The 19,342-nt window shown below is 40.5% G+C and overlaps 1 long non-coding RNA gene across 2 annotated transcripts in view; it reads left to right on the forward strand.

Moving 5' to 3' along the window:
• The window catches only part of LOC112978750 (uncharacterized), a 43,386-nt gene extending 24,377 nt beyond the window's left edge, over nucleotides 1–19,009 (forward strand). For both annotated transcript variants that reach the window (XR_010385663.1, XR_010385664.1), the window contains 3 exons: nucleotides 10,388–10,958; nucleotides 12,008–12,118; nucleotides 14,996–19,009. This is a non-coding gene — a long non-coding RNA (uncharacterized LOC112978750). The remainder of the gene's footprint in view (nucleotides 1–10,387; nucleotides 10,959–12,007; nucleotides 12,119–14,995) is intronic.
• The last annotated feature ends 333 nt before the right edge of the window (nucleotides 19,010–19,342 follow it).

Genomic DNA, 19,342 nt, shown 5'->3' on the forward strand with positions numbered 1-19,342 from the left:
CCTTTCAGAAACCATTACCCAGATCTGGCTGGTGTCTTCATATCCAGCATGGCTTGCCACCAGCGATATTTTCAGGAATGGTGGAAATAAGCACAAGGGATCATGTCTAATTGCGGCGGTTTGTTGTAAGACATTGAAAAGAGGGGAAATAATCCAAATCTTAATCTGTGCAATGAGTCGTATGAATGGCAGCTGCTCTATCTGGGTCTCACTCAGGCCAAGCCAATTAATCCACAGAGAGGCAGTCTTTCTGCCCCCTTTCACGCTAATCTTACAGGAATAATGCCAATGCATTAAACAAAACTGGAGTTAAAGGAAAACAATAGTGGTTTACCTGAAAGGCAGAGTGAAATGATAGTGACTACTCAGTTATGAGCTAGCTCGTTACCCAGAAAAGGAAGAAAGCTGTGTTTCCCATGGGAGTCACTTCACTGTGGAAGTGCCTCCTCTATTTTCACAAACGTATGAGCTGCATGTTCGCAGATGTCTTTGGGAATGTGCTTCCTCCCTGAGAACCAGAGGGATTGGCAGCATCAGGAGACAGCATATGGTGAAGCCTTAGCCCCAGGGGGTGTGCAGATTGGACGTTGCACAGCACTTTTTGTGATATATGTTTCTTCCCAGGGAAACGAGTTGGATTTAGGAGGAAGAAGGATCTTTGCGGGAAATTCAATATGGAAGATGTTGTGAAAAACAACTACTTCTTCCAGAAATTAATAGTGCCTCTCCCAGCACGTGTATCTGTGAAGCCCTTGACTACAGTGCAGAACAGGGTCTTATCTTTTGGGGAACACAGTGAAGCAGGAGCAGGAGCTAGACAAAAGTATGTTGGAGGAGACAGCAGTAGTCTGAAGAAAGTTTACATATGGGGAAATTCCCCCTGTTAGTCAGAAAAGAGAAAAGATATCTCTTCCAGAGCTTCTACAGGAAAAGCTGATAGAAGATTTCTAGTGCTGCCTTCTCAAACTGGATTTTCCAATTTTTTTTAAGTTATAAAGCTGTTCTCCTTACAGTTTGGACAGATCCTACATCTCAAGGCCTGAGCACAGCCATTAGCCAGCAGTCCTGAGCTTGTAACCCAGGAGGGGAGTACGCGCACTTCTGTGTGACTGCTCAGCGCCGGGGTCTGCAAGAGACTCAGACGTGTGAGGGCGGACAGCATCTTTAGAGATGTAACTGCAAAAATCAAAGGTTATTGTAACGACAATGTACCAATTGAGATTGCTCAAGGTTTGTCATTTGGCAAAGTGCATTTCTCCTTGAGGCAGATAGATGGCATGGAAATTTTTACCATGAATGGTTTACATTATCTAACATGGAAATGGATAACAGGGCATTTAAGAAATTCTAACTTATACCATACATTATTAAATCAATGTAGTACCCACGTTAGCCAGAGTGCAGCAGAAGGTTCTTTCTAATTTACTCAGTTCTTAAATGCTCAAGAGAGAGAATTCATTGACCAACAACACAGAGCTAAAATTTGTATTTTATTTAAAAATACGCATTAAAAAAACACTATAGGTTTATTGCTGCCAGTAAAACATAAACCACTGAACACAGAATAGATGTATGTGGTTGTAAGTTAGATTTTGTACATGCAAAACTAACTTTCTCTATTTAGGTCTCATCTAAATTTGCAGAGAAAGGATTTCATTTTTGCCAGCCTGAGCTTGGGTAGAAGCTGCAGAGTAGAGAAAGTGCAGATACCAAAATTACCACAAAGTCTGGTAGTCTGCATTAGTGGAGCAGTGCTAGTAGAGAATTACAGGATCTCATTTTGGACAGTATACACACAGTCATGGGATTAAGGATAAGATGTCATTTCATTTGCACTTACAAGTTAAGCCAAAGCCTTAACTTTACATGGCTTTTAAAATACCATATGTTGCCAATGTATAAAGAGATGGATTAAGATTTTGCAGCAGAATAGCAGACATTCTTCCACAAGATACTTCAGTGTAATTTATGGATATTTAATGTACTTCCAGAGGACAAAATTATGTATACAACTTTTCTGAGCATGCACCAATCATCCAAAGAACCCCAGAGTAGTCAAAAAGCTAGATTCATAGTAAAATAGTTTAATATAGCTACTAAACAAAATGGAGGGTTCATGAAAAGGACAAATACAAAACATACGCTTGCAAAAACTAGCACTGGTAGAGCGCAACTGTATAAAGCCATGTCCATAAGACCCTTAATGTTTCTAAGCTACATCTGGCAACAGGGAAAGCTAATGAGATTTCAAACTACAGTATGTCAAATTTATGAGGTGTAGAAGGACATGTCCCTTACCCTCATGTAAAATAATTGGCAATAAAACACTTTAAAACATTCCTGAGCAGATCTGAAATTTAAATTTACACCATAACTGGATTGTATGAAAAAGCAGATTTTTTTTCATGTCTTCAGAATCTCTCATTAGCTACTATAAATCTTCAGGTTTCCACCATGACCTGGTCTGGAGCATCTGAGTGCCAATGTGTCTTCAGCAGTGTGTGTCGCTCCAGTGACTTGGTATTTATAGCATGAAGCTCATGAGAGCTTTCGGAAGTGTCTTGTGGAATTATAAAAACACTGTGAAAACAGCCACTCCAAAAAACTGTAATCATGACTTTTACCTTTTCCTTCCCTAAAAAGAAAAACACAAAAGCACTATTTTGGTGTATGTGTAAAAATGTTCTTGCTTTCTATTGGCTATGTTATGCAGCTTTTGGTTGCACGTTGCTACATGTACAGTTAAGTTTCAGTTTTACTTCAGGAATGCATCATTCTTGACATACGAAAAATATAGCCCATCTTCTGAGAACAAAAGCACTAGCTCTGAGCACTGCATCTTTTTCAAAGTTACAAGAAACCCGTAAATAGATGGAGCTAAAGTTACAGGGAAGTTAGTGGTTAAGCCTGGGACTCTGGAAGCTGGGTTCAATTCTTTCCTTACCACAAACTTAATTTCTGATCCTGGCCAAGCCATCTCCTTTCTTTCCTGCAAACAGTGAAAACAACGTTTCTTTTCCTGAAAGAGTTCTAATGAGGACAGATATGCTGGAGACTGTAAGACCCTTAAGACATATGAAACAGAGAAATTAAAAAAACAAGTCCTTTTGGAAATGCAACATGCCTTTGTTCTGAATGATATTGATTATTAAATAACCAAATGCCTATGACATCCTTGTAGCAATGCCTCACTGAAATTGTATATATTAGATCATGAGGGGTGCAAGGTGCTCCAGCCAGTTCTAGAATCCCACAGTGCTGGATTCTGTAAGAACAAATCATACCTTGTAAGTCTTTTTCTGAAATATTATAGATGAAATTTGCCAAACAGACAAAGCACGGTAAATCTGAGAAATTCAGATGTAAAAATAACTTCTTTTTTTCCGTTAAATTACAAAAATGTACAGTTGGAATATTCAAGCAGCTTTAATTCTGCCTCAGGCACCATTGTAGGAGGTGGAGAGGGAGGAATGTGTCTTTAAAATGCTGTTTACTCTAATTTGGGGTTGTGGAGATCAAAACAGTTTAATCATAAGCATATGATAGTTACCATAGGGTATCACTCCTTGTAAAAGTTATTGTCTGAATTTTATGGTCTCATAATTTTTGCTTTGGAGTAATTCTGCCAGCCCTACACTGTACATTACCTTATCCTGATGACATATGCTCTCAGACTCAATTTCCCCATAGTTTTTGTCTGGGATTGGAATATAAATTGGAAAAGTGGGAAATAGGTAAGATTGCATTTGAACCACTCCTTTATTCCCTCCTCACTGCAAGACCATATACTCTACATTGTTTTTGGAAATCTCAGGTAAATCCTTTGTAGCCTAAGAAGGCTCACCTCTGTGATGGGGCATTTCTCTTTTCTTAGTTTAATTCCACAGTTCTTAATTTCATCTCTGTATAACATGCTAAGTGTCTGAGTTCTCTCTGTGTTGGTGTACATGAAAGAAAAGTGCAAATTATATCAATGCCTGTACCCTTAAAAGCCATGGAAAGGCCTCAGGGGCATTTGGGTGTCCTGGGAAAGAAGAAGGTGCTTGGGGCATGCGGTTCTAGTTTGTGAGCTTGCCATGACACCCAATTCATACCAAAAAAGCAATTTTGCAACAGTCAATAGCACAGCCAAACACTAGCAGGTTTTCTGAGAACAGCAAAAGACATATTCCCGATACAACTGGCTGCAAGTCTCCGAGCTTCTCTTTCACAAAGAATGAAGCTACTTGAATGAGCTACCCTCACTGCAGTTCCTGAACACCAGCACAGCCTATAGAAGTTCTCTTTAATCTTTCCTTTCTTATTTTTTTCCTGGAAGCTTCTCCCTTCATGCGTTCTGGGAAATCTCTAATCCATTACCAACAAGCACAGCTGACTTGAGCAGTTCCGAAGCTGCACACTCATCACTTTTAATTTGGGGTGTTAACACAACAAAATCCAGCCATGCCCCGCTAGGAATGCATGTGCAGTGCTCTCTACTAAATCTAACTCTTTGTTCAAAGTAAAATGCCTTACAGCTTAGGAATGATAACAGTGAAATATCAAAATGAGGGCTAGGGCCTCTTTAGGGCAATGTCCAGGCGTGTTTAATACCAACTTTTGGCAGTGTGCAAGCAGGGGTGATGGGAAATGAAAAAGTGACAGAGGAGAAAGGTATGGAACTAGAGCTTTCCAAATGATGGAGTTTGCTTGCTGACACTTCAGAATTTTTCCCAGGCAACACTAACGCAGCTCTGAATTGTGTAATGGGAAGGAGAAGCTGATGAAATAAAGCAGAGATTCATGACTGATACATAAGGCCCATTCTGGTGCAGGAGAAGTGGGGAGTGCATGTGTAGGCCTATATCTAAAAGTAAATGCGCATATATATGTGTGTGTAAGAGAGAGAGGTGAGCATTTACGTTCGATATGAGCTGCTTGCATCTAAGCATCTGCTGAAATGGAGCTATGCTTAAGGGTAGTATTAGAGCTGCACACAACAGCTGGAGCTCTTTAGGGAAAGCGAAGGAAAGATTTGCTGAAGAGAGGGTGCCTCATTGGGGATCAAAGTGCTGGGCAGCAGTGGTGCGATGACCCCCGCGTGGTGTTCCTGGACACGTTCCTGGACATGTTGTGCACATCACTGGTCTGGAGACCCTGCTTCTCATCAGCCTTGGCGAGAGGTAGCAGGAGTGCCTCACTGCCTCCGGGGCTGCCTGTCTCCAGCTGTGAAGTATCTTAGAAAGGTGTTGCGAGATTAGGACCTACAAGTCCTTAAAATAGCATTGAAGAAACTTTGATGATGACTGAGTGATAAATCCTTGACAGCTGATATTTTTTCCAATGAAATGCAACTGTGATGCAGGAATTCTTCATGTTGCTAATAGTTGCCTTCTTGAAAAAGTTAAACCTTCACTTTGAATTTAGATGAAAATGCCTCTATCACTTTAGGACAGGCATTTGCATTAAACAGACCAAGAAAAAATCAGAGTAAATAGGCACATGGAAGATAGAGACAAGAGAGCTGTTTGTTTAGCCTATATGCAAAATGGAATTGAAGCACAGGACCTGCAGTACAATAATTTCAGCCAAAATTCTACGGGATTATAGTAGGTAGTAAATAAATCTAGATAGAGTGCTGGTGGAGTTGGAAAAAACAGCACAAGTTCCAGAAAATTTTGCCTAAACTCATTTGGCAAGTCTTTGGCAATAGGGTAAAACCCTTGTTTTTCTTTTCTTTTCTTGTTTTTTTATGGCAAAAAGGGCATTTTTTCCGAAAGAGGACAGAGTGTAGGTAATAGCTGATCCAGTTTAATGAAAGACACAACAGATTAAACTCAAGAGAAAACAAAACAACAAAATAAGGTTACTCAAGCGGGGAGCCAGTAAGAGGACTTAACTTCCTTGACAGGAGAAACAAAGGATTTAGACCTCATTATGGGTTTGAGGTCAACAAAGAGCTCCATGGCTGCTCCTTTTAGTGGCAGGGATTTTAACCATAATAGGAGCTTTCTCAGCATCTAATGAACAGAATAAATGAGCTCTAGATGGGCTGATACTTGAAGAAGCCTCTGAGAATACAATAGTTGCTAACAGACATTATTGAACTGATGGAGAGAGAACCCAGAGAGTGATGCCTTGACACAGTTTTTATAATGACATGTCTGCCTAGAAACCAGGCATCCCAGCAGCCATTTTCTATGTCTGTTCAGACTGCTTAACTCCCTTTTGCAAAAGATGCAACCAAGACAGCAGCTAAAGAGGTGACAACCACAAGCACTAGAATGTAGAAGTGGAAATAGACTGATTTCTGTTTCTTCTTCCTTCGGTTTTAGCAGTGTGAGACCTGTTCCCATACAATACCTCCTCTAGTTTTGCAGAGATCCTGCTCCTGTGTTGTTTTTCCCAAGTAATACAGGCAGCAAAGGTTCAGAAAATGTCCGACTGAGTTCAGTTGTGTCTTTTTTTTAACATGTGGTCTTATTCTTTTTCTGGTTCCCGTTTCTTTTTCTGAAGGATGAGCAATATTTGTTGTAGCATTAACTTGCCTGGTTTGAGAGGGGACTGATGGGCAGATGATGCTTGCAAAGACATGGAAGCTGACTGAAGCGGGCTTCCCAAAGCGTGAATCCATCGTGCCTCTCAGGCACCCTGTAAGGAATTTGGAGGTTGTATAGGAAGTAAAGTGGGAATTATTATTACTTCGGATAACATATGCTAGAAAAGAAAGCCTGTATTGACTTCAAGTTTGGTTGCATGTAACACACAGGTGAAGGACCTTGGACAAATACGTTTTAGTAACACAGGAAAAGACACATTAGCTATTCTCTGTTCAGCATACAATGGGGAACACTTTGCCCAATGCAAAGAGATGCGCAAAGTAAAAAAAAAAAAAAAAAAAAAGTCCGAGTGGTCTGAAAGTATCAGTACTATACAGTAAAATATAGGGTTGTTTTTGTAAGTGAAGAGCAATATTTTGCAACTGTGACCCAACAACTTTTTCTAACACTATTCTAATTTTTAAAGTAGCTGCTACAATAGACTCCGTTTCTCTGAATCCTAAATTGGCCATACATTCCTTTAACTTCATGAGAAGTAATATAGTCAAATAGAAAGCCTATAATTAGAAAGTAAAGACAAGCAGTGCTGTTCTATTGAATTTCAATACATAGCCCCTTTGAAGTGTGCTGCAGATCCAGAAGATTGAAGGCTAATTGATTTTAACCACACAGCAAAGACAAGGCCTTGATACTGCAACTATTTTTCAGCATGTGCAAGTACAAAAGTGCAAGTAAAAAATGATAGGGTGATACAAAAATAAATAAAAGTCAAAATCCTGGACAAATGCGTTGTATGGGACACTGCTGATGTTCGGTCCAGGACATTATGTCACTGGACCCAATTCTTCCATCTTTTCAGCCATTTAAGTGCTCTCTAGAGCCATGAAGTTGCAAGTCTCGATGGCCTACCCGCCTGTCTGTTACCATCCTCAGAAGCAGCTGCATAAAAATGTCTTCCTTTTGTTCCTCATATCGTCTTCTAATCTCTCTGTCCCATTTGTGAAATTTTTTGACAATTTACTACTACCTGTGGCAGAATCAGCCAAGACATGGATTCGATCCTATTCCATGGGCTGCCAACAAAGTATGCCATAACTTCTGATCTCTGAGCTTGTACTGTTTCTGACAATAATATGAACAGGTAAAAGGATGCAGGTTTAAGCCCAAACTTAATTTGGAGCTGAAACCCTCAGTCCTTCGTCTTCAGATTTAGCTAATATGGCATGGAAATGTTCAGATGGGATAAAATTGAATTCCACAATATTATTTCCCCTGAATCCATTTACCTGCACTTTTAAATGTATTTAGGCATTTCCTCCTTCTATGCAAGTGCATACAAGTGCAACACGTGCCTTCCTGGTTTGTTTAAGTTTAGTTGCATCCTGAGATGTGTAAGTAAGAAATTTGGAGTGGGGTCCCACTGAACTGTCTGACTGTCACCGTAAGGGCAGGAAGGATCCACGGGATCCTGTTCTCCTTGTGACTCGAACCACAAATTGCCACTTCTGGTTCCCCTCCCTGTGTACCCCTTCCCTTCTGGTTCCCCTACACGGACTCTCAGAATCTACCCCACAAACCTCACTGTAGTTAAGTGTGCCTTATTTACACCTATGTGGAGCAATAGGTGCCTTTCTCAAACTCTCTGAGTCTCTGGAAGGTGGAACAGAGCTATCTGATAACCTCCATTGCTTTTTCTGTAAAGCAGTGCCAGAAGAAAAGCCTTCAAGTTTCCATTGTCAGTAAAATTGGAAGCAGAAGATATCCCTGTGAACAGCCTGGTGGAGACCAACATACTGCATCTTTTAAAGCCCAAGAGAAATGTAGAACTTGGAAGGGGAGTAGAAAGCCATGCTTCAAAATGTATCAAAAATAAAATCTGTGCAAGTGAGAGAATCTCTAAACTGAGCTCTAAGCTATTATGGGTCAAGAGAATGGTCTGGTGAAATTAATTTTAGCCCAAGTTTATGTAATCAAGCATTCTGGTACTCAGTACTTTCATACCAGTTACAGATATACCAAATACATTGTATATTTATGATTTGTTTGAATATTGAGAATTCCTTTCTCAATGAGGGAAAAATTGCTGGTGGTTAAGATATAAAAAAGAGAAAGTCAGTTTTCCTGAAATACTTTATATCTGCAATCCATCATGCTAATGTATGATAAGCTGCTTATTACCCCAAGATAGCGTTCATGTCAAAGTCAACACTATTCAGGAGAAGAACATGTAAGGAAAAGCATAAGGGGCAGTCTGAGAACTACTGCAGGAACCATGGTTGATGATTACAAGAGTTTTTTATTTTTCAGTGATGGAATGGTTCAGAGAGATAAAATAAATTTGAGAGTCCACCCATTTTCTTCTGAAAATATTTCAGTAGTCTTACAGGGATAAACTGGACACAATTTAACTACCATGGATTTTAAAATCGACTTTCCCTATGAACTGGTGAAGCACTGCATACTGCTTTATTTCAGAGGACATTGTCTCTTGAAATGAGACGTCATTTGCATCCGCAAATAATGCAGTAAGAAAAATGGAGTGACTGATTCTATTCAGCAGACTGTAATTTAACAAAACTTAGCTAAAATGGGCGGACAGACACTGAAAAAGGCACAGGATGACATTGGCTTGGAAAATACTGTCTTGCTAAAGTTAACCCATTCTGGCAAGGAGGGTGAACAGACCTTTTGCTCCTCATAACCTCCCTTGTACATTTAAATATAAAGGTTGAAACCAGTCCATCCCATGTGCAATCAGTGACGTGGCTGCAGGGGGAATGAAAGGGCAGTGCAAGCAACCTAATGCACGCTGTTGTCACTGCACATCGAGAGGAGACGCTGGTGTTCTGGGAGCCTTTTCATAGTACTTGAAAGGTAGACCTTGGTGGGTGCCCAACTCCCAGATTCTCCCCAGAAAAAAAATATTTTCTAATTCTGCTATCAGATCCTCCGCCTGGGGCCATGTGCTAAGATTCAAGCTCCAAAACATAACCTGCTGAGGTCAAGGATTTTGCCCCTCTCCTTCAGTGCCTTTGGCTCAGCACCTATAACCATATATTTTTCCTTCTCACTCCAATGAGGGCTTGAGTGGTACTGAAAAACCAACCAATTTAAGCTGGTACCTAACAATTATTGGACCCTTGAGTGTGAATAATTTGGCCATAGTGTATCTATTAAGATGCAGCTCGTTGTGCATATTCACAGATACGTGTGTTGGATAAGGACAAGCTGTTTTTGGAAACAAGTAGACAAGCATTGCTCTGGGATGCTATCTGTGTTATGATACCACAAAAGGCACTTGATTCTCTTTCAGCTTTATCCTCAAACTGTCTTTCAGATTTTATCTACTGTGAATAACATTTTCTTGGTAGTAGCTTTATTGCAACAGCGATAGTCTAAGCATATCAGAGAAGCTGTCTGTGAGAGAAGATAATCTTTTTTATAAGAGCAAGCAGTATACTGATATAGTTTAGCCAACGGATCTATACGATCGATGGTTTAGTCCATCATGTTGAGCTAATGAAAAGTATTACTTCGCCATATAAGCCTTGCTTCTGTAAACACATTTTCAGTTCAGGTCATGGCTACCATAAAAATTATAGATTTTAGTATTTATTGGAGACATCTGCTCTTATGAGTGGCTTTGCACAGAACCCAATTTGTTGCACCTCATCAAGTAGGATTAAAGCTACCTTTGTATGGTCTCATTTGTTTTTTAAATTAAAGCATCATGTCTTCAGCCAAAGTGAGAATACCTGTCAACTTTACTTTGCAGTCCTTTGATCTGTTTCTAACAAGTGCAAGGTGTCTTTTGATTCAAGATAATGTTTCTCTTCTCTTTTCTGCAGATCACCAAAAAGCTGAAAAGATGGAAGTTAGTGGCAGGGGGAAAAATCCCAAACCAAATGCAACAACCTCATTTAGTTTAATTCAGCGAACTAGAAAGGAGAACAAAGAAGAAAATACTGCCTTCCTGAATCTGCGGTGTTTTTTCCTTCAACTCACAGAAAGTTTGAATTACCTTCATCAAAGATATCCTTTTTGAAATATGCATCATGGGTCTTCTAGTAGTAATGGATTGGGAACAGGTGACCTCCCTTTGGCAAAGTGTCACTTCCTAAAGAAGGTCAACATTTCTATTCAAACTCTTACATTATTGGATATCCATTCTGTGCGGCCGTGACTATGGGAAAAAGGAAGAGAGCTGCGTTCAGAAGATTAGAGGTCCAAACTAAAAGCTGGTGTCAAAAAGGATGAGATGGAAGATGAGGAAGAAGAAAACATAGAAATGCCCCTACAGGAAATATCGATGAAGTGTATCTAGTGTGTTTTTATTCAGAATACTTTCCTCTTATGCAAAATTTCAATAGAATTTAGTAGAAAAATTTATCTATCTGCAATCTGGAGTTTATAGTAATGGTAATTAAAAGCTATACTTGATGAAATTAATTTTTTCCCCTAAGGAATGTTACTTTTCGTCACTAATGGGATTTCCCTCTGTTCCTAATATATACCTGCTGCCTTTTAGTTAAAGATATCTGTTTAAAAAATAACCACATTTCAATCATAGAGTTAATGGTGAGGAAAATTAGTCTTTGAATGTTAACTATTTTGTGAATGCTAATGTGAGGTGGCAGCTCTGCCATTTTTATTGTACCTCGCGTATATAATAATGTTTTCTGGTATTTTCCTAAAGTTATGCTAATGAGGTGTGCTAACTTTGAGGTGAAGGGTCATTCTTATTACCCCACACCAGTTAACATTTATAAACTCTGATTTCTAGGAAAGAACCATGTCTCAAAGTAGGAGTATTGATACATTGATTGGTCCTTTTTCATTTGCTTTAGGGAGGGAAATCGATGCATGTCTAGCGTTCCCTATTAGCAGCCCCTGAATTTTTCTTCCAACAAATCCACTTCTGTTTTCACTTCTGGGTTCGTGTTAGTGAGCCCTACTTCTGCTATGAGGTTATCAGTGGTCAACAGCGTCTGCATGGATTGAGTCACTATCAGCTCTTGCGTTCAGCAGCTGCTTGGAGCAAAGCTAGATAACACGCAAGTTAGTTGTGTCTGTGCTCGACCGGCCTGCTCGTTGTCATCTCTGCTTCTCCAAGTAGAGGAACGCCGGGTGAAGATACTGCAGAGACTAGGAAATTTCAAACACAGTGCCAGCACAGTCACAGCCAACCGATGTCACCCTCTCTCTGCAGCTAGCTGCAGCACTGAGAGGCCAGGCAGCATAAATTCAGGTTTCATTAATGAATGCAAAGAACTCCATCAAATTTCACTCGTAAAGGGTCAGAATAAATCCTCTCAGGCATAAATGCTCTGAAAATCAGCCTGATTAGCACATGTAGCCAGGCTCACAAACATGCCCACATTTTCTTTCTTCCTGATCCTTCAACTTTGTTTCCTGGGCAAGCAATTAGCTAGCGATTTCAGTGTTCAAAGAATATTTTTGGCTTCCAGCAGGTGAAAGAAAAGAGCCAGCGCTGGAAGGAAGAGCTCTCTTGACACTGAACAGAACAGACGTGGCTGTCCGAGGAGTAGCCATCCTGTCTGCATGCCTGTCCAAAATGGGTACGTTTGGATGACTGTGCTGAAAAAAGACTGAGAGCAAGTATAATTGAGGTAGAACTCTAAGATTGACAGCAACCTTTGATATGGACAGGTCATGCAGAATTTCTCCTTGGCTTTGGTAAAAATGAATTTTTTCCTTCATGTCTCTCTTGCCTTGAATAGTTTTGTGCTTCTAGTGAACTGTCACTAAACTGTCTGTGGATATCTAATTTATTCAGTAGCATGGAATTTAGCTGTCCAAATGACTACTCAGACCACATACCAACATAACCGATGCCATGCTGTTCCCAGCAGTGGTCCATCTGTGCCATTTCTTGACATAACATAGCTATTATTGGTTCCTCCAGAAGAAGAAATTGTGTACTCCAAGCCAGGAGTTGGCAACTGATAATATGTGTCAAAGGACACACAGAGATTTTCACTAATTTTTGAACTTCACCTCAAATTTGGAAATGAAAAATACAAACTGGAACACAACCCTGGAAAATCACCCATCCATGATTTAAGCTACTACCATGCTAAGATGCCTTGTTGCTTCAGGAGTTCCAGGTTGGCTTATGCTTTGAAGCAGGAGCGCTTCTGTCCTTTCCAAAATTGTGTTTATTTTTTTCTAATACTTGTTATGAATGTCTAATTCCAATTTTGAATCCTTCTTCGGTGCTTCTTTAGAAAGTGGAATTCATGGATTTAATTTTCGTTGTGTGAAAGCTGTACTTCTTTTTATCATATTGCATTTTGTTCAGTTATGTTCATACAATAACTGCTCTACCCATGTTGGCATTACAAGAAAACATGTTGAGAACTTCTTGCCATATCTTCTTAAAGCCATTTGTTAATTCCTGTACTTTTTCTCCTTCCTTAATATTCCTCAAAAACCATTGTGATGTGTTTTGTCTCAAGTGACTTCATGAGAAACTGCGAGGTTCTCATGGTGCTGTTGAAATACATATTGTAAAAGCTCATTTGAGTGATTTATGCAATTAGGAAAATGTACAAGCTGTGGCTTCAGGTCATGCCTATAATGAAATCCAAATGCAGGTAATGAAGTTGAATTTCAGATTAGAAGTTTTGCACAGCTCTGCTCCAAGCAATACAAACTGAAGCAATTCCAAGCTTGTTCGGAAAAAGTGATGTTAAAATTAAAAGAAGAGGAAATGTCATCTGTACGATCTCATACAACTGTAATAGTCATCTCTGATCTGTCACACCTGCCTCCATGAACTGTTTTCTCACAAGCTTTGATCAGCTGCAGTTTGTTTTAGGCTTGTCCGAGTAAGGCAGTGAAGCAGAAAGCAGTGTGTGTGTGTGTGGCTTAAAGAATGTCAGCTTGTAAACAAGTAGCAGAAAATTTCTAATCAAAAACAAAACCACAGATGATTTTCCCACAAGATGAGATACAAGCTTGATGGGAAGCAATTGGTCAGAGTTTACTCAGGAGTTTGTAGAGTTTTTGCAGATTGAGACGAGAGGCAAAGAGGGGATTGGAAAATGAATGGAAAGGAATCCCAGCTGAAGTGTTTTCTGACTCAGGGCTCAGTTCTGCTGTCCACACACATGGTTTAGGCAGGGAATTGGCTGGGTTTTTTCTCATGTGAGTAATGCAGTGGACTTAGTAAGTGGCTTTGATTAAAGGCAACTAAATTCAGCCGAGAAATTTTATAGCTGCTGCCAGAACATCACTACCACAAAAGAAAGGAAAGATTAGCAGTAACATCCCTGAACTCTGAATACGATGACTTTTGACAAAGAAATCAAAATCTAGGGTTGGAATTTTGCTCTTAGGCTGTCTCTTTTTGATGGGCTGAACAAAGATTTTGGATCTGAGAACTCTTAAACACAGAGAAATGTCAAAAAAGCAGAGAAGTTAACTGAACTCTAACAGCAAGTCGAAATACAGTAAGCTAAAAGGGAAAAACATGCAGAGGAAGGACTAAAACCAACAATGAAATAGCATTGCTATGGATGAGTTTGGAGGAAGAACCTCGATTACAAAGCATTGCAGTCTGCAGAAGATGCTAGGTCAGTTGTGTATAGCAGGCAGGAGAGGTAGCTGCAACAGGCTTAGTAGTTACAGGGCATTTTTTTTAAAGCTAGTACCTTTTAATAGCACACCCCAATATTAATGTAGACACAGATGTCCAGGCCACAGGGAACCATTAGGCTGCCACCCTTTTCAACACAGGTCACAGTATTTCATCAACCTTTTTCCTTCAGCTTGTATGCAGGCAGTTAAAGCATATCTTCTGGGGTGAATCAAGTCTTGACTGAGAGTTCCTAGGAATGGAGAAACTGTCACTTCCCTCAGTGATTTGTTCTCGATTTTCATCAGCTTCTCTGTCAAAAAGGTCTGCGTCCTACTTCCAGTGTTGATTTGATTGACTTTGATGTGATTGGTGTTAGGTCCTTCCTAGAAGGTTAAAGATGCATTTTAAAACGGGTATTTTGTCTTCTGTGAAAATAATTCTTTTTTTTTCCTTCTTTCTTTTTTAGAATGTGAGAATTATGTTTCTTTAAAAAAATAAAGTCATGTTTCAGGTATTTTAGATATACTGCCTAAAAATATTTGAACATAAATAAGCTATTTTTTTACTAATTTGTCTATAGCTAATATTTTATCATATGTATTTTAAATATACTTAATATGATCGGACTATGGGAAGATACCCATCTCAGGCAGGCAAAGTAATGCCATCTAAGTGCAGGATGAGTGGCAAGTCCTTAACTTAGGGTCAGTCCTGCAGAATATATTTCCCATTATATAGAGCCAGAGTAAGACCGAAGCCCTTGTTCCTCCAGGGAAATCAGTGTGAGCAGAAAAAAGCCTCATCCCTGGAGACTTGGCAGAGCGGTACTCTAAACATTTACTCTTTCATACAGGAATTGTGCACGAGTGGGAGAGGACTGAATTCTTGGCAGCATGTCATGGATGGGATCAACATGGCGAGACGACATCATCCTGTTTCGCTAAACCTGCTTTTGAAGGATCTTGGAGACTGAAATGGAGAAGTGGTGGAAGCAGGAGCCTGACTGGAAAAATCTGTCTGAGGAAATGAGCTGTAAGGGAGAGAAGACAGTTTAACGTGCCGTCACAGCAAGAGCATTCCTGCGGCGGCCAGGACATGACCGTTGCTGCATCGCGGGAGCAGCGGGGAGGAAATGTGGAGAGGACAGGGGGGCTGATGAGGGCCAAGCTGTCATCGTTCAGGCTTTAGCAGATACATATGCTGTTGGAGCGATCTTTGTCACGCTGCGCTAGTCCAGGTGGAAAATGTAGCCTGCTAGGCTTGATTCTCCTCCCACTTATCCACCATTTATTTATACTAGTCTAATTCTACTGAATGATGAAACAAGACCAAAACCACTTCTGCCAGTTTCATGGACCTTTTTGCTCCCTCTGAACCAATGTGAACGTGTAAACAAGGAGCAGAGCAATAACATGGCAAGGTCCGTGATAGCCCAAAACTTCTATCAATGAGAGAAAAAATGAGTCTCAGTCACTAGATACAGAGCTCAGGCTAACAAGAATGCTGCATCCCAAAAGCATATGTAAGCATGAGAGCCAGCAGGAGCCATGCCCAACGTTTTGGGTTCACGGGGTTGTTTGGTTTTGTTTACCTACCCCAATTTCTGTTAAAGTCAAGCCACTTCGATTCAAGGTTATTTTTGTCATCATTTTTCACAATCAAGGTAATCGTTCTGCTCTGTTCCAGCTCTGGCTTTTCTTCTAATTGACAGCAGAGCCCTATCGTTCGCAGAAACACTATTCACCATGTAATCAAATGATTGTCTTTATCGCCTAGCTCGGCCTTCATTGTCAGTATCCATTTATCCTGTTGACAGTATCCGTACGTCTCTTCTGCCTTCCAGCAATCTATGTGCCAGGAAAGCTAGAAGACTTCAGAAGGGAAGGAAAGGTAGAGGACGGGATCTAAGCTGACTCACTTTTTACTGAACTAAGAGTAGTTGTCGCCTTTGCCCCACATGGCTAGGCTGCTGGCTCTCAGTGCATCAGGAGCGGCGAGACACACACAGTTTGCTGCTAGGAGCTGTAGAGAAGGAAAAAAATCTCGGCAGCAGCAAGGTCAGTGCCCTCAGTGCTTCCCTTCACACCCCAGAGGCCAAACCTAAACAAACGGTCGCGTCTCAGTCCCCCTTGTGTAACCTTAAATTCAAAACCTGCCCCTACCCCGTATATCTGGTAACAACCATAAGTCAGCGGAACTGAGCCACAGCAGTTCTCCAGGGGTTAGTGCTGAGGAACACAGTCATTTCACTGCGTGTTTTTTGAGAGACAGCAGCTTGTTTCTCTTTTAGCCATCCCTAGGCGGGGAATCATTTCCTGTTTAGAATGCAGGATTTATTACTAGATTGCTCATTTCTCGGGGACTATGGTGGTAGTGGGGTTGTACAACAGACAACAACTGAGAACTGAATCATTTATTCCTCTGGAAACTGTTGGCTAACATTTTCAGTGGTGTTTAATGGTTGAATGTCCCCTTTTTTTTTTTCTCCCCTCAGTTCCTGGTTTTGTGACACTTCAGAGAAGCTGATTTTCTAGAAATTGTCAAGCTTTAAAAATCAGTGCCCTTGACAATCTGTGGACTTTCATTTTCAATAACATAGTAAATAATGCTCCATTTGTAACTAACCCACTTACTCATCAGTTTGCTTTGCTTTAGCTGCCAAGTGGTGTTGTCACACTCTCATCACATCCAGGTATCAGTGTACTGGTTACCGGGCTGAGGCAGCAGCAGCAAAGAGTCTGGTCACAAATGCAACTGTTTTATTCACCTGAACTGTATGTACACAAAGGTTCAGTCTAGGCTCACACAAGCGAAGGACTACAGAGAGTGCCTATACCCTCAGACTGCTAAACAGAGGGAAGTGGTCAGAGTAATTCACTGGGACCATGGACCCGAATGGGGAGAAGTGCTTGCAATGTCTTAGGAGTGTTGTATATCAAAAGTGCTTATATGAGCAGAAACGTGGATCCCAAGCAATGGGAAAAATCATAGGAAGAGGCTCCATACCTAAATGGATAAATAAGCACCTAAACCGGGTATATGGGAATTAGGAGATGTGATGTTTAGATGAGCTTTTTTAGAACAAAGCCATCTCCCTTCCTCCCTAACGTCACTGAGGACTGAGGAGCCTAGAGTGATTATTCTCCTAAGAAAAATCAAGTATTCTGCATGAGAACGATTCTACCTTCAGCCCTTTGCTGTGTGCCAATTTTGAGCATGACTGAGAGGTTTCTATCAAAGGTAAATGACATTTCAGTGTGTCAATGATTCTTCTACGCCTAGTGTGATCAGCCGGCCTGCACTAATTCAGATTTCCTTAGACTTCAGCATGGGGCCCATTCTGCCCCTGTTTTAATGATGAGCCTGCTTCTGCAAAGTGCCAAGTATGCTCGGTTCCCAGGAGTTCGCAGAAAGAGTTGGTGGCAGTCAGTACCTCATAGGGCTGTGCCTGTGCTCAGCACTTTGCAAATGAATGGAATGGAATTGAATTTGCCAGCTTTTAAAAGAATACATTACAGAGAATCATCCCTTTCCAGGATGTAATTTGGAAACAAATTCTAAAGGAAAACCAAGCACATTAACTATAAAGCTGTCCTCCTATCCTTCCAAGATTGCCCAGCAGATCCACGCTATGCTGTATTACTGTGGTGGGATTTGGAAAGGAAAGCTTGACTGAAAAAACAATATACAGTCCTCCGTTACAAAGGACAGCAAAAGTCCTCAGCCACGGCTGCTACAAGGACCTTGCTGATCTCTTCCTTGTCCTCTCGACCAGACATCAGTGGGGCAAATTTGTTGCAGGTGCAGCTACTCTGAGTCCACCGAGAGAGAAAGCTTTAGTCAGATGAAGTTTTTGTGGGGATGTGGTATTCATCAGACTCTTAAACCACCATGGACTCTTCCAGGAGCAAACTTGCAGTCGTGATTCAGGGCCTCTACATTCCTCTCCAGAGTTACAGGTGCGCTTTGAGGCTGATCGTTACAGAAGGACTGATACTCACAGAAGATTTCTTGCCCATCTTTCCTGAGGAATTCATTCCTTGCAGGCTGGAGAGGGCTTCGCTCTTTTGGGTTTGGAACCCACTATTTATGTGAATATGAGGGAGGAAGGGAGGTGAAACTGAAACAGAGTGGCCCGTGTATTCCAGAAGTGATTTTTCATATAATTGGAAGTGTTCCAGTGCTTTGTGAAAATTTTAAATACAGCTGAAAATTAGGCACTAAGAGGGATTTGTAGCCTTTTTTCATCCATTTCATTTGAAATGACAGTTTCGGGAGGCACACACTCTCTATGCAGCCTTAATGGTTGAAGCTGTTAAGAAAAAACCAGCAAACAAAAATCCAGCTCCCCACCCCTTTGGAGCTACCAATACATTCAAGAAGAACCTAGAAATTCTAAGCCCTTTAAACAGAAGAGAACCTGCAAACAGAGCAAAAATGTTATAATGAGTCCCATCCCCTCCTTCTGTCCTTCCCTGTTTGGCTTTAAAATTGCATTACTGTTTTCCTCTTTGCACTTCCGAGGAGAAAGTCAAACATTTTTCTTCAAACTCTGAAGACACTTGGACAAGTATGTAATCTTCCATGTTCAAATGAAGTTGTTAGGCTAAAAAAGAGCATACAGTGCTATCAAAAGCACTTTAGTAAGCAGAAGGGGAAAACTGTGAAAGGTGGGTTTTTTTCCCATCGTGATATTTCAGTAAGATAACTCCTGAAACATCATTTGTAGGAGATAATAGGTAATAAAGAGTCTTTGAACAAAAGTGAGCAAATTAGAGCATGTTCTTTTTGCAAAGGCTGCTTTTGTCTGAAATGTTCTCTTCTACCACTGTCACAAGCATCACAGCAAGAGACTAGCACAAAAAGTAAGCCCTCTCTATTTTTGCACTGTCTTTATCTAGTTCATGAGAATGAACTCTAAATCCATCTTCTTCCAAAATACAGGCCAGTCAGCACTTGCACCTCAAAACAGCCAACACAAGACAATATGTTTCAAAAATCTGAAAAGCAGGAGCTATTTAATACCAGTGCATTAAAATAAATGAATAAAGTTATAATTCAGTGAACTATTGCTTTGCTGTACAAACTGTAGTAACAGTTTGTCTCAATTGATCAGCCAATGTATCACTTTTTTCTTTCTTCTTTTTTCTTGCTTTTTATCTTACATTTCCTTCATTCTTATATGAAAGAAATTTATTTT

The sequence above is a fragment of the Dromaius novaehollandiae genome, chromosome W (genome assembly GCF_036370855.1).
Source record: "Dromaius novaehollandiae isolate bDroNov1 chromosome W, bDroNov1.hap1, whole genome shotgun sequence".
NCBI classification, from domain to species: domain Eukaryota; kingdom Metazoa; phylum Chordata; class Aves; order Casuariiformes; family Dromaiidae; genus Dromaius; species Dromaius novaehollandiae.